The 12,006-nt window shown below is 35.9% G+C and overlaps 1 protein-coding gene across 3 annotated transcripts in view; it reads left to right on the forward strand.

The window, feature by feature from the left end:
* The first annotated feature begins 3,636 nt into the window (after nt 1-3,636).
* LOC149783130 (neo-calmodulin-like) overlaps nt 3,637-12,006 on the forward strand; it is a 183,435-nt gene continuing 175,065 nt past the window's right edge. Inside the window, exon 1 of one of the 3 annotated variants that reach the window (XM_089931367.1) lies at nt 3,637-3,946. The gene's annotated coding sequence lies outside the window, so the exon portion shown is untranslated. Of the gene's footprint in view, nt 3,947-9,145; nt 9,273-12,006 lie in introns of those variants that run through there. The other 2 variants (XM_089931363.1, XM_089931364.1) reach the window with 2 other exon arrangements.

Here is a 12,006-nt window from a genome sequence, read left to right on the forward strand (position 1 = left end):
CCATTGTCCCTAAAGTGGCCCAGGGGTGTTTTTAATGCTAAGTCCCATTGTCCCTAATGTGGCCCCATTTACTACTGAGGTAGTCATTGCAAGAATCCGAATTGGTCATACTTATATCACCCACTCCCACATACTAAAAGGTGAAGACCCACCAGAGTGCATTTCTTGCAATGAACCATTCACTGTTAAGCCCTTTATGATAGAGTGTTTTGACCTGCAACCTACGCGCGATCGTTATTACATTGTACATGACATGAAAGAACTTTTTGATACTATAAACATCACTCGTATTATAGAGTTCCTGAAAGCAGTAAATATTTAATCTAAACTCTAACTTTTATACTATCACCTTGTGCAGTTTTATGCAATATATGTACCGTGCCATTTTAATACCTTTTCATCATTTTTCATTAACATAGAACATTTACATCCCCCGTTGATCGGGAAGCTTTATTTTGCACCTTTACCATCTTACCGTTTTAATTTCAACCATTTGTTCTTTTATATCGCTAGTCGATATAGGACCTTTTATAATTTTTAAAAGATTATACAAATAACATTTTGTTTGGCGTTAAATAGCCTAACAGTGCTGATGTGCCGTTAAAAATAAAATCAATCAATTAATCAATCAATTCCATCTCACCCTAGGGTTACTCAAGCTCACCGTAGTATTACTTCCGATCATAATACGATTACTCTATGGCAGAGTACGATAGCTCCATCTCGCATATTTTGAACGATTTGGCGTGCAATAAATATAACATAACCAGAAACAAAGTGCCGAAATCTATTTTATATGTTGTTGTGGGTTTGACGCCATTTTTCAGCACACGATAGGCAATACATGGCGGCCAGTATTAATGGTGGAGGAATAACCCGGAAAGAACCACCGACCCACGAGAAGCTACTGGCAAGCTTTCTCACATACCCACATTGGCCGAATCCGATACTCGAACCCACGCAGACAGACTTGATGATGGCAGTGATCCGTAACGGAGAGCGCTTTAGACCACTCGCCCACTCGAGACCTCCTATTTTATATAATTTAGAACATTGGTTATTTATCACAGCATACACTTGATCATTTATATTTAAACATCGCCATGTCTTTTTAAATAAAGGAGACATATAATAACAAATCATCTTTCAATTTTTAGTTTTTTTGTTGTAAGTGAAGAGGATACGTCATCAAACTTGTAATATCGAAATGAACTATGTTGTCCATTGTGATCGACAAAACGATTGATCGGTGCATAAACTGTTTTAACTTTATATTTGTTGTTCTTTGAAACAATTTATAACAGCATTCATATGTGCTATGCAATCCAGATGCAGACATTACCGCGGGGAAAGGTACTACCACATGTAGGAAAAGACCTCAGATAGTCATAAAATTAGTTTTGTCATGCTGTTTTTTTATTTGGGGTTTGTTACATACCATTAATAAGTCATACGAAAGAATTGTGGCTATATGTTGTACTACTTGCTGTTTTCAATATGCTCTTTTCTTGGTTTGAGATATATATTGCAGAAAGGACAAACGTCGATCAGTCTGAATTTAAGTATATATGTAATAGACTAGTGGTATAGGATACAAAAATATACAGCTTTTTGCCTCTTGAAACTTTGTTTAACTGTCCGTTGCTTTTATTTCGTTTGCTTCATCCTGAATTATGTGTGATTGTGTTGCTTTGTACGTAAAGGTCGTGCGTATAATGAGACATTAATACATTGTATAGGCTGGGATTTTGTAACCTTTGAACAGATGCTGGAAGATTTATGATGCTGGAAGATTTCTCAAGTGGATAATATTCCGTGTATATTGCTTACAGTAAGGGCATATTTTAGAGCCAATGCGCTAATTTTCATTACAAATAAGCGACAGGAATTGGTCACAAATCCTTTAATTTCATGCAAAAATAATACATTATCCTATAACTACCATAACAAAGAGAGAGATTAAATCATGTACGCTATAGGTGTCTTGTACGGTATCGATGCGCTGTTTTACCGGAAAACAGATTTACTGCGGTATTTTTTTTTACCGGTGAAACTTAACATGGGACTTTTTCACTATAACGGTACTTAATTTCCGTCAGTAAGGAATTAATGGAAATTCCCGAATAATCTTGTTTCGAATTCAGTGATTGTAATAGCGTGTTTTCATTGTTCATGACAAAATAATTGAAATATTTTAATTATTTTTAATTTTACAAAGTAGTTGTATTTGTCAATAATTAATTTTAAATCTATATTCGGGCCAAATACAACTTGGAAAAATTCGGATTTTAAAGACTGCTATTTTACTTGTTCACTAGCGTATGTTGATGTGTTCCTGTATCACTGCGAATCGTCCTAAGATTTCATGAAAGCATTTGTTTTCTGTTTGAATTTTATTTAATTTCTTAAGTCCGCTAAATATGTTCTCGTTTTTTGAGTAAGTTTGTTTTATGTTGACTTGCCCTCTCTGCTACATAAATCTTGCCCGGGTGTCCCCTATCTATTAAATCAATAGTATAGCTACTCAATCGTTGGCTCCAGTCTAAACACTTCCTATTCTTATCAACACGCGATCAAATTCAAGTACATTGTCTTTCACGGAGTACTATATATTATGCAAACTAAATCACCCCAGTTCGGTTACAGGTTTTTGATTACACTTTATCAAAAAAATATCATAGACTTAACACATTCGTCTATTATGAGGAATTCACCATTTAATTTTCGGGGAGGGATGAGGCTGCAATTTCATTTAAGCCTAGATTTTTTTTAAATCTCAAGATAATGTTTGCCCGAATAGTATAATGGATCTAGTATGGTATTGTTTTGCTATAAATCAACCCAGGATATTTTTTCCTACTACTGACAAACGGAAACTTAAAACAAGTGTAAGGCACCAGCCTCAGAGCATTAAATTGAGGGTCCTAAATGTGATTGTGGTATATCATTGTACGTATCGTGGTATATTCAAAAATGCAGCAGTATAACGAGGTACAGATTTGTTCGTGGTACCCAGTTCTACTGTACAGTCCTTATAAGAACTCAATATAAATGCTAGAAATGCTCGAAAGCAACCACTGAACACAGAACTCACTCTGATTGCATAGATATATACGGACTGATACCTAATATATATGCCTTGGAGACAAAACTCCCTCTAACAGCATGAATACATACGGACAGATACCTAATGGATATGCCTTGGAGACAGAACTCCCTCTGATAGCATGAATACATACGGACCTAATGTATATGCCTTGGAGACAAAACTCCCTCTGATAGCAGGAATGCATACGGACAGGTACCTAATGGATATGCCTTGGGGACAGAACTCTCTCTGATAGCGTGGATACGTCCGGACAGATACCTAATGGATATGCCTTGAAGACAGAACCCCCTCTGATAGCGTGGATACGTCCGGACAGATACCTAATGGATATGCCTTGAAGACAGAACCCCCTCTGATAGCGTGGATACGTACGGACATATACCTAACGAACATGCTTCGGATTACAAGTCAGATAGCACTCTTTCAAATGAAAAATGTAAAATACCAGTCTCCGTCATTTCCCATTTCTAATCCGCATATTGTATTAGGAAGTGGACAATATTCTGGGAATTTCAGCAACATGTTCCTAAATTCGTTATAGCGCTAATCAGGCGATTTATTAACTTAGCCGAGGGGAGATTGATTTTTATGATTTTATTTTGTGCTGGATATTACTGATTCATAGGTTTGTTGAGAAAGTAATATTCTGACAGCAGGCGAACGTGCTGTTCAGGGGTTATACCATTATTATGCCAGATATTTGTAGGCATGTAAATAGTCTAACTAAAACCAGTGATACAGTTCACTGTGGACGGCATACATGTAGAGCCGTTGTGTTGTGGCAGTTGTCGGTCTAGTCGCTGTTTCTGAATCTTGAAGCTCCAAAAGAGGAAACTGGTATGTTATGCATACACGTATATTCTCTCTCTCTCTCTCTCTCTCTCTCTCTCTCTCTCTCTCTCTCTCATTTACTAAAAGAGTATTTATCAAGACAATAAAACCCTCTTTTATCAAAGGATTTTTCAAAATATGGTTTTCATTGCTATGTTGACATCCCATTCACGTCAAATGTAAGGTATAGTTTAGGCCCGAATTTGTTATCAATCTTAAAATTGCAATTGCTTTTAGAAACACATATTTACATTCGTCACGTTACGATCCATCCTAGTAACTGTATTTATTTCGTGAATTACGAGATAAAGACCCTTTTTCAATAAAAAGATAAAGATACATTCTTGTACATACATGACATTTATGGAGGGGGACTACTGCCATAATTATATTCATGTATTTTATTGGTATGCAGTATATTCTATTCCGCATTATTATATTTTCCGTTTTCTATGTGTACAACATATACATCCACAACTGTGTATTTACATCTGCCAATAATTCTTTCTAAATTTGATATGCGTGATAGTGGAATATCATTTCATATCTTCCAATTCCATTTGCATATTTTCAATTTTGCAAAGTCGGCGTTCTATATTGCACTATTCCATTTTCTAAGTCTCTTCGTGGAATTCTGACAATTCATTTGAATTACATAACAATCGTTGTAACGGTACAAATACATGACATCGTAGAAGCTACAGTGTGTCACAATTAAAGTCACACCTTTTATACTAGCATAAAATAAGTTCGAACATTTAATCAGCGCCATATGTTGTCATAATGGGACATTAATGTAATGATGCACTACGACAACAGATGAAGCTGTTAGATTCATCACTGAAGAGACAAAACTGTCATGGCTCTAGTATCTTGCAGATTCGGATGATGGAAGACACAAACACAAAGCCCTTATTTCACCGACAAACATTTGTTAACTTGCCTTTTTGAGAGAGACACAGAGAGTGAGAGAGAACACTCGTATTTATTATTTATCGTTCTCGCGATCTCATTTCTAACTATTTTGGAAAATGGCTTAAACATTCTTCAAACCTTATTTATCTATTTATTTATTTTTTTTAAATTTATTTATTCATTTATTTATTTATTTATTTCTCTAAACTGGCTGATTGGGAACATATAGATCAGGCCTGAGAGTGGTAATTAACCTATTAGGAGTCATTTCTCTCATTCGGTTATCACGACGCCCACTGTTGTCATAATGGTTCATTAATCTATTGCATCATGCGTCATGTTAACATCTAACGTTGACTTTCCTTGCGCTACATTGTAATTTTCAGTATGTCAACGTTTTATTGTAATACTTAACAGTGTCATAAAATTGCATTTAAAAAATCAAGAGTTTGAAAGACATAATTAAGAATATTACCGTTTGTAATATTCAAAATGCACCCAGCAAGACTCGCATGTAAATTTAAAACACGAAATTGCATTAATAAATATTGGTAGATATACAGGTGCAATCTAGAATGTTCGTCCTTCAAACGCAGACAATACAAATAGAATAATGCAGGATAGATATAACTCTAGAAAACACATGCATATAATTATTTTGGCACCCCAACCCCCTCTATAGACGGTCCGTATCTAGGGTTAGAATCTGTATTTAATCACGAGTAAAATGTTGTACACTGATTCCAAGTTGGCAAACATAAGCAGTTTTGATTATTATGAATCCGAAGCTTCTTTCAGCTCACTCGTTTACGTTAAAACAACACTTTCATCGATGCTTTCTTTCTAAATGTATACCTCCCACTTGTGGTATGCCCAAACGTTCAGAAACATAACTGTCTATAACAATCAGCTATCGTGTGTAGAGCTGGTTAGGACATTATATTAAATCAGAACAATATGACCACTCCCTCTGACCTTTTTTAGAGTGACCCTCTACTCAAACTCATCACCCGCCCAATAACTTTGTGCTAATTACCTAGCAACTCATAGTTTTCGCTATTATCGTCAGCGTCCTTATCGTTGCCTCTTCAATCCTTGCCGCCATCATCACACATTTCTAAAAATTTGCCTTTCACTTAAGCTGCAAGTCATTTTCCAATCTATTATCGCATTATCATCGTCATTTCATCGTTGTTCATAGTCGTAATTTTCTTTGTCGTCATCACCATCATCGCTATTGGCTCCTTCATTTTTGGGGAGGTGTCCTCTTATCAAACACATACTTTCCTTTAATATAAAGTGGCAGGCATCATGGAATGATGCCGTGAATAAAAAACTTCATGCTATCAAGCCAACTCTAGGAGAATAGACTCCTTCCTACAGAACCATGCGTAGGGAGGAGGTAGTCATTGCAAGAATCCGAATTGGTCATACTTATATCACCCACTCCCACATTCTAAAAGGTGAAGACCCACCAGAGTGCATTTCTTGCAATGAACCAATCATTGTTAAGCACTTTATGATAGAGTGTTTTGACCTGCAACCTATGCGCGATCATTATTACATTGTGCATGACATGAAAGAACTTTTTGATACTATAAACATCACTCGTATTATAGAGTTCCTGAAAGCAGTAAATATTTACTCTAAACTCTGACTTTTATGCTATCACCTTGTGCAGTTTTATGCATTATATACACCGTCACATTTTAATACCTTTTCATCATTTTTCATTAACATAGAACATTTACATCCCCCGTTGATCGGGAAGCTTTATTTTGCACCGTTACCATCTTACCGTTTTAATTTCAACCATCTGTTCTTTTATATCGCTGGTCGATATAGGACCTTTTATAATTTTTAAAGATTATACAAATAACATTTTGTTTGGCGTTAAATAGCCTAACAGTGCTGATGTGCCGTTAAAAAATAAAATCAATCAATCAATCAATCCTTTAATATAATCTTCCTTGTTATCATCCCATTGTCATCAGCGTCGTCGTCAGCGTCACCGAAGTCGTCTTTGTCGTCCTTATAATTAGTGTCATTATTCACATACGAACATAGCTGTGATTATCATTAACACTATCATCACCAAAATTATAATTGACCTGGTAATCATTGTCAGCGTCGTTGTCTTTGCCATTCTTTTGCAAGTATGACTCCGTTGGTGAGACTGGCCGTCCGATCACAATCTTTCTCAATTCCCAATCTCCTCCTAATCGTCATCACATTATGTCATCGACATATTTATCCTGTTTATTGGTGCATTATATATCGTCATCACAATCATCATTCTTTTCCAAGGCATTAATATTGTCGTCATCACCATTATCTTCGTCGCACTATATGCATTACTATCATCATTTTTCTATCTTTGCATTCTTCACCTATTTACTGCATGGCATGATTCATTTGCTGTTTGACACATTATAGCGATTTACCAGTCTCGGAGGGGAAGAAATAAATAAACTTTACCAAAATGTACAATCTCAGATATGACCTTTTGAGATCCATTATAGCTAAAGTATATTTAGCCAAAATTAAAATGTCCTGTTTTGAACCAAATTGACTTATTTTACTTGCGCAAAAACTGCCTATTACACAATACGTTTTTACTGTTGTTACCATTGGACGCCATGTCTATTAGGTTGAATGTAGCATTGCTAAATCAAACTAATATTTGTTCGGGTCTTGTGCGTGATACTTGACGGAAACTACGGGAAATTTGTGTGATAAACTTAACTTGTTTTTATACAGTTCAGATCGTTCGTTTAACCAGTCGGCCTGTTATAAGAATTTGAGGTCGCTTAGGACGACGCACGTACTTTACAAAGAAGTATCTTTATAAAATTTTGACCTATGTATCAAAACATGTATTCATTACTTTTACTAAACATATGAAGCATTATATGTACTTATCATTTTCTACAGTTAACGAATAAACATATCTCAAAACAAGGGCGCTTTATGACTGTCGGACTTAAATTATGCTTCATCGCCGTGTAAAAAGTGACCCTTTTGCTCAGCAACGGAATAATTAAACATTGTTTATAGAGGATAAATGTTGACCATGACACTAATTCATCTAATGATGCGACTGTTGGGTCTACTTAACATTTCGTATTAAATTAACACTAAACGATTGCACATGGTAAAAAACAGTTTTCAAGACTTACATTTTTATTCCAAGAAGAAGCGCTTTTAATTTAATCTAATAATCTGTTTGTTATGTCACAATGACTTTCCTTCCCATGTATTTTAATAAACTGTAGACTGTTGTTGTGCTTGTATAATTTCTCATCAATTTCAAACACCGTTCTCGATTCCTCAGCGGGAATTGCATATTTTGCTCATGTTGATGCCTAGAAGGGAAATACATTGCTTTTTTATGTGCACTCTGTTAGGAATTAAAAAAGCTCAATTTATTGTTTCCTGCTACAGTAACGGAACAGTAACATACGTATTAGTATGAAAAGCTTTTAAAGCGTTACAATTAAGTAGTTCTGGTGACTTCATTTGAACCCGCTATACCTCAAACTCTCAGCAAAATCTCAGTTATTAGTCCTCCTTCATGTTATTCAAAATATGGATATTTTGTCCCTGAGTTAAATATAACATGTTTTAAGCAGAAAATGTTTTACAAGCATACGCGAAGTGTATGTTTTGTTTTGAATTGAATATCCAAAAGTGTTTAATGAAGATAGAAAGTTTCGGTCTTCTCTATCATTTGTGACTGTATGACACATCCATGTCTCTACCCTGGGTACCATTCTACCGGAAATGACATCAATATTTCTTCGAAGATATCGAGAAAATGCAGAATACCAAATGCGCTGATTTATATTTCCCATAAAAAAAATCAAACAAAGTATGTCTGGGGATTTTATTTGTGTGCACGGTTGTTTAAAACCTTTAGTCAGTCACGGATCCAACACAATCGGAAAAACGAATCTGCTAGCTTGGGGTTATTATTGTGAGAGATGCTTAATGAGTTCATATGGGATTTGAAATCGGATGAAGACATGCAAATGAAATACGAGATATAGCATGCGACAGTATCTTTACTACTCGTTTGATGACATGATTGCGAGTTGGAAAAAGAACGAAAAACTTCCATGGAATGAGCACAGCTTCGCCGAAGGGTAATGTAAACAATTTACTTACAGGATTTAAAGGAATCATTATTATGTTTCTTTGATTTCTCCAGAAATGTGACTGATATAAAGGTCCGCAACAGACAAGGATTCTGATTGCAATTAAGTCTGACGGCTCTGAGCATCTTCCAGTACTATTCATGATTGTTAATATTATGGAAAACAGGAGACAATTATATGTGAACGGTTGATATGTTAAGTTTCATTGTGATATTTGCTTCCTAGGTTTTATTTCTATCTGGTTTCGCCAACTTAGTAAGGTATGTACGCTAATCTTTCTCTCTCTCTCTCTCTCTCTCTCTCTCTCATACACAAACGTGCGCGCGCGCGTGGCACCGACTGGTCTAAAGCGCTCACCGTTACAAATCACTGCCATCTCACCTCTGCGTGGGTTCGAGTCTCGGGCTCGGCTAATGTGAGTATGTGAGAAAGCTTGCTGGTAGCTTCTCGTGGGTCGGTGGTTCTTTCTGGGGATTTCCCGGGTTCTTCCTCCACCCTTTATATACGCCGCCATATATAATATATCTTATGCTGAAAATGGAGTTAAACCCTAAAACAACAGCACACACACACACACACACACACACACGCGCGTGAGCGCGCACGCACGCACGCACGCACACACATCCGGATGGACTTGATAGCAAGATATGTAAACTAACACTTTGCTTGTCTTCTCCATACACTCACTACCACCACTATATACACCCACACTCACTTGCACCTTTAATCATCAATACGGATAAAAAAAAACACTTGGTTCCCTGCACATGTTTCTATTCCGTATACATTTGACATTCTGTGCATATTAAAGCTGTCTTAAGCAATATCACCGACTGGCTCGCGCAATTGGAATTCGACATGTTATCACTTTCTATTATCAGTTCTGTGGAATATGTCTGAGCAAGCGGTAACTTTTCTAATAAATGACTGACACGATAATACAGTGAGTAAACGATTGATTTGTTTCAAATAACAATACACCATGTGTCATTAGAATTTGTTCATTATTAAGAAACAGTGTGTACTTAATGTTCATCACAGAAATATAGGTAATATTAAAATAACAGGTATTTCGTAATTTTCTTCACGGAAAAAGTTAAACTAGGTATACATTTACATACACTACTGTCAGTATAAACAACTAGGATCCGTCGCGAACCGTGTGCATAAGGAAAGCGTTAAGAGCCCAAATGACCATGTTGTCAAACCCAAAATAAGCGCATGATTTGGATAATGTTCCACTGCAACGTGGGTCACCTACAACAATCCTACCAAACTTTCATAGCAACGTCCACATTTTTATATCCAATGTATGTACATGTTCAGTATGCTATCCGTTGCATGTAAACGTCATGAATAGTATGCGTGGCATGTACACGTCATGAATAGTATGCGTGGCATGTACACGTCATGAATAGTATGCGTGGCATGTACATGTCATGAATAGTATGCGTGGCATGTACACGTTATGAATAGTATGCGTTGCATGTACACGTCATGATTAGTATGTGTTACATGCACACGTCATGAATAGTATGCGTGGCATGTACATGTCATGAATAGTATGCGTTGCATGTACACTTCATGAATAGTATGCGTTGCATGTACTCGTTATGAATAGTATGCGTTGCATGTACACGTCATGAATAGTATGCGTTGCATGCACACGTCATGAATAGTATGCGTTGTGTGTACACCTTCAGCATACATACTTGTCTTCAATAAATGTCAGCTATGCATATCACGTGGACACATGGAACTGTCAATATGGTATCGTCCTTATTTCACTGTTTCTGATTTACCCTCTTCGTCATCCTAGACAAACGACATCATCGTCATAATCGTCACAACAAAAGCAAGTAGAACACAAGCGCACGCTTCTTAGTTCCTTTTTCCAACACATTCATGTTTAGTAGGGGTGGGTTAATATCAATACTATCTCAGTGATGTTTTGTCAGGATCCACGTTGTTTTTCTCCTCCAGATATATCTGATGAATACGTTGATATTTCGATGAAATCCCTTTAATCGCTATATCATTTTTGTCATTTTGTACACCATTAAAATACCTTCATTAGGAATTAATCTAATGATACACGCTAAGTTTAGGACCTAATTTAAGTACATTTTGCATACGAATAAACCGATATTACTTTCAATGTTATCACTGCATTTGGATCACAATCCTGCCGTCAGACCTGTGTATATTAGTGACTGAAAAAATGTAACGGTAATCTAATTAGTAAGATGTGTCGTATTGAAAATTCCGTACCGGCACAGACACTAAACGGATGCAGTCTTCAGGGTCAGTACAGGAACAATAAATATGTTAAGGGTATCTACCCAGATGTGTGGGTCTTTGAGAACTATTAAAGATAACACAAATGAAGTATGTTTTAACATCTGAACGATATTGGGGAGAATTATCATAACGAATCGGACGAAACTGCCAAACGCACATATCAAAATAAAATCGTAAGTAAATTTTTATCAGGAAAATTATAAAAATAGAACGGAACAAACTGATGATTGTATACTTAAATATATATTTAAACCGATGACATCTATGCGATAAATATGCAGAAAAAAATGGAGATTAGGATTATAATTAATGGCACGATGTTGGGGGAGGGGGTAAATATTAAACTTTGTAAATGTTAACTAGATTATTGTAATATAATTTATTACATGTTTAACTCCGAATACAAGAATCAATACCACTGTAAACAGAGTAAAATTAATATCTGCAAGGATTGATATATGTATCAATTCACAAGATAGTTTCATTTTGAGGTTTATTGTGTAAGGAATTCTTGGAGGAATACATGTATTATAACATGGCATGCATATTAAATGTGTAAGACTACTTATAATAAATATATTGGCAGGACTTTGAACACAAGTCATGATTATTTAATTTTACTCAAATATTATTGTTTCTTTGGTCACTTTGCAAATACTATTATTCATAAGTCAAATAGATATGGTTTTC

This window comes from Sinohyriopsis cumingii, chromosome 14 (genome assembly GCF_028554795.1).
Source record: "Sinohyriopsis cumingii isolate HCF-2022 chromosome 14, ASM2855479v2, whole genome shotgun sequence".
NCBI classification, from domain to species: domain Eukaryota; kingdom Metazoa; phylum Mollusca; class Bivalvia; order Unionida; family Unionidae; genus Sinohyriopsis; species Sinohyriopsis cumingii.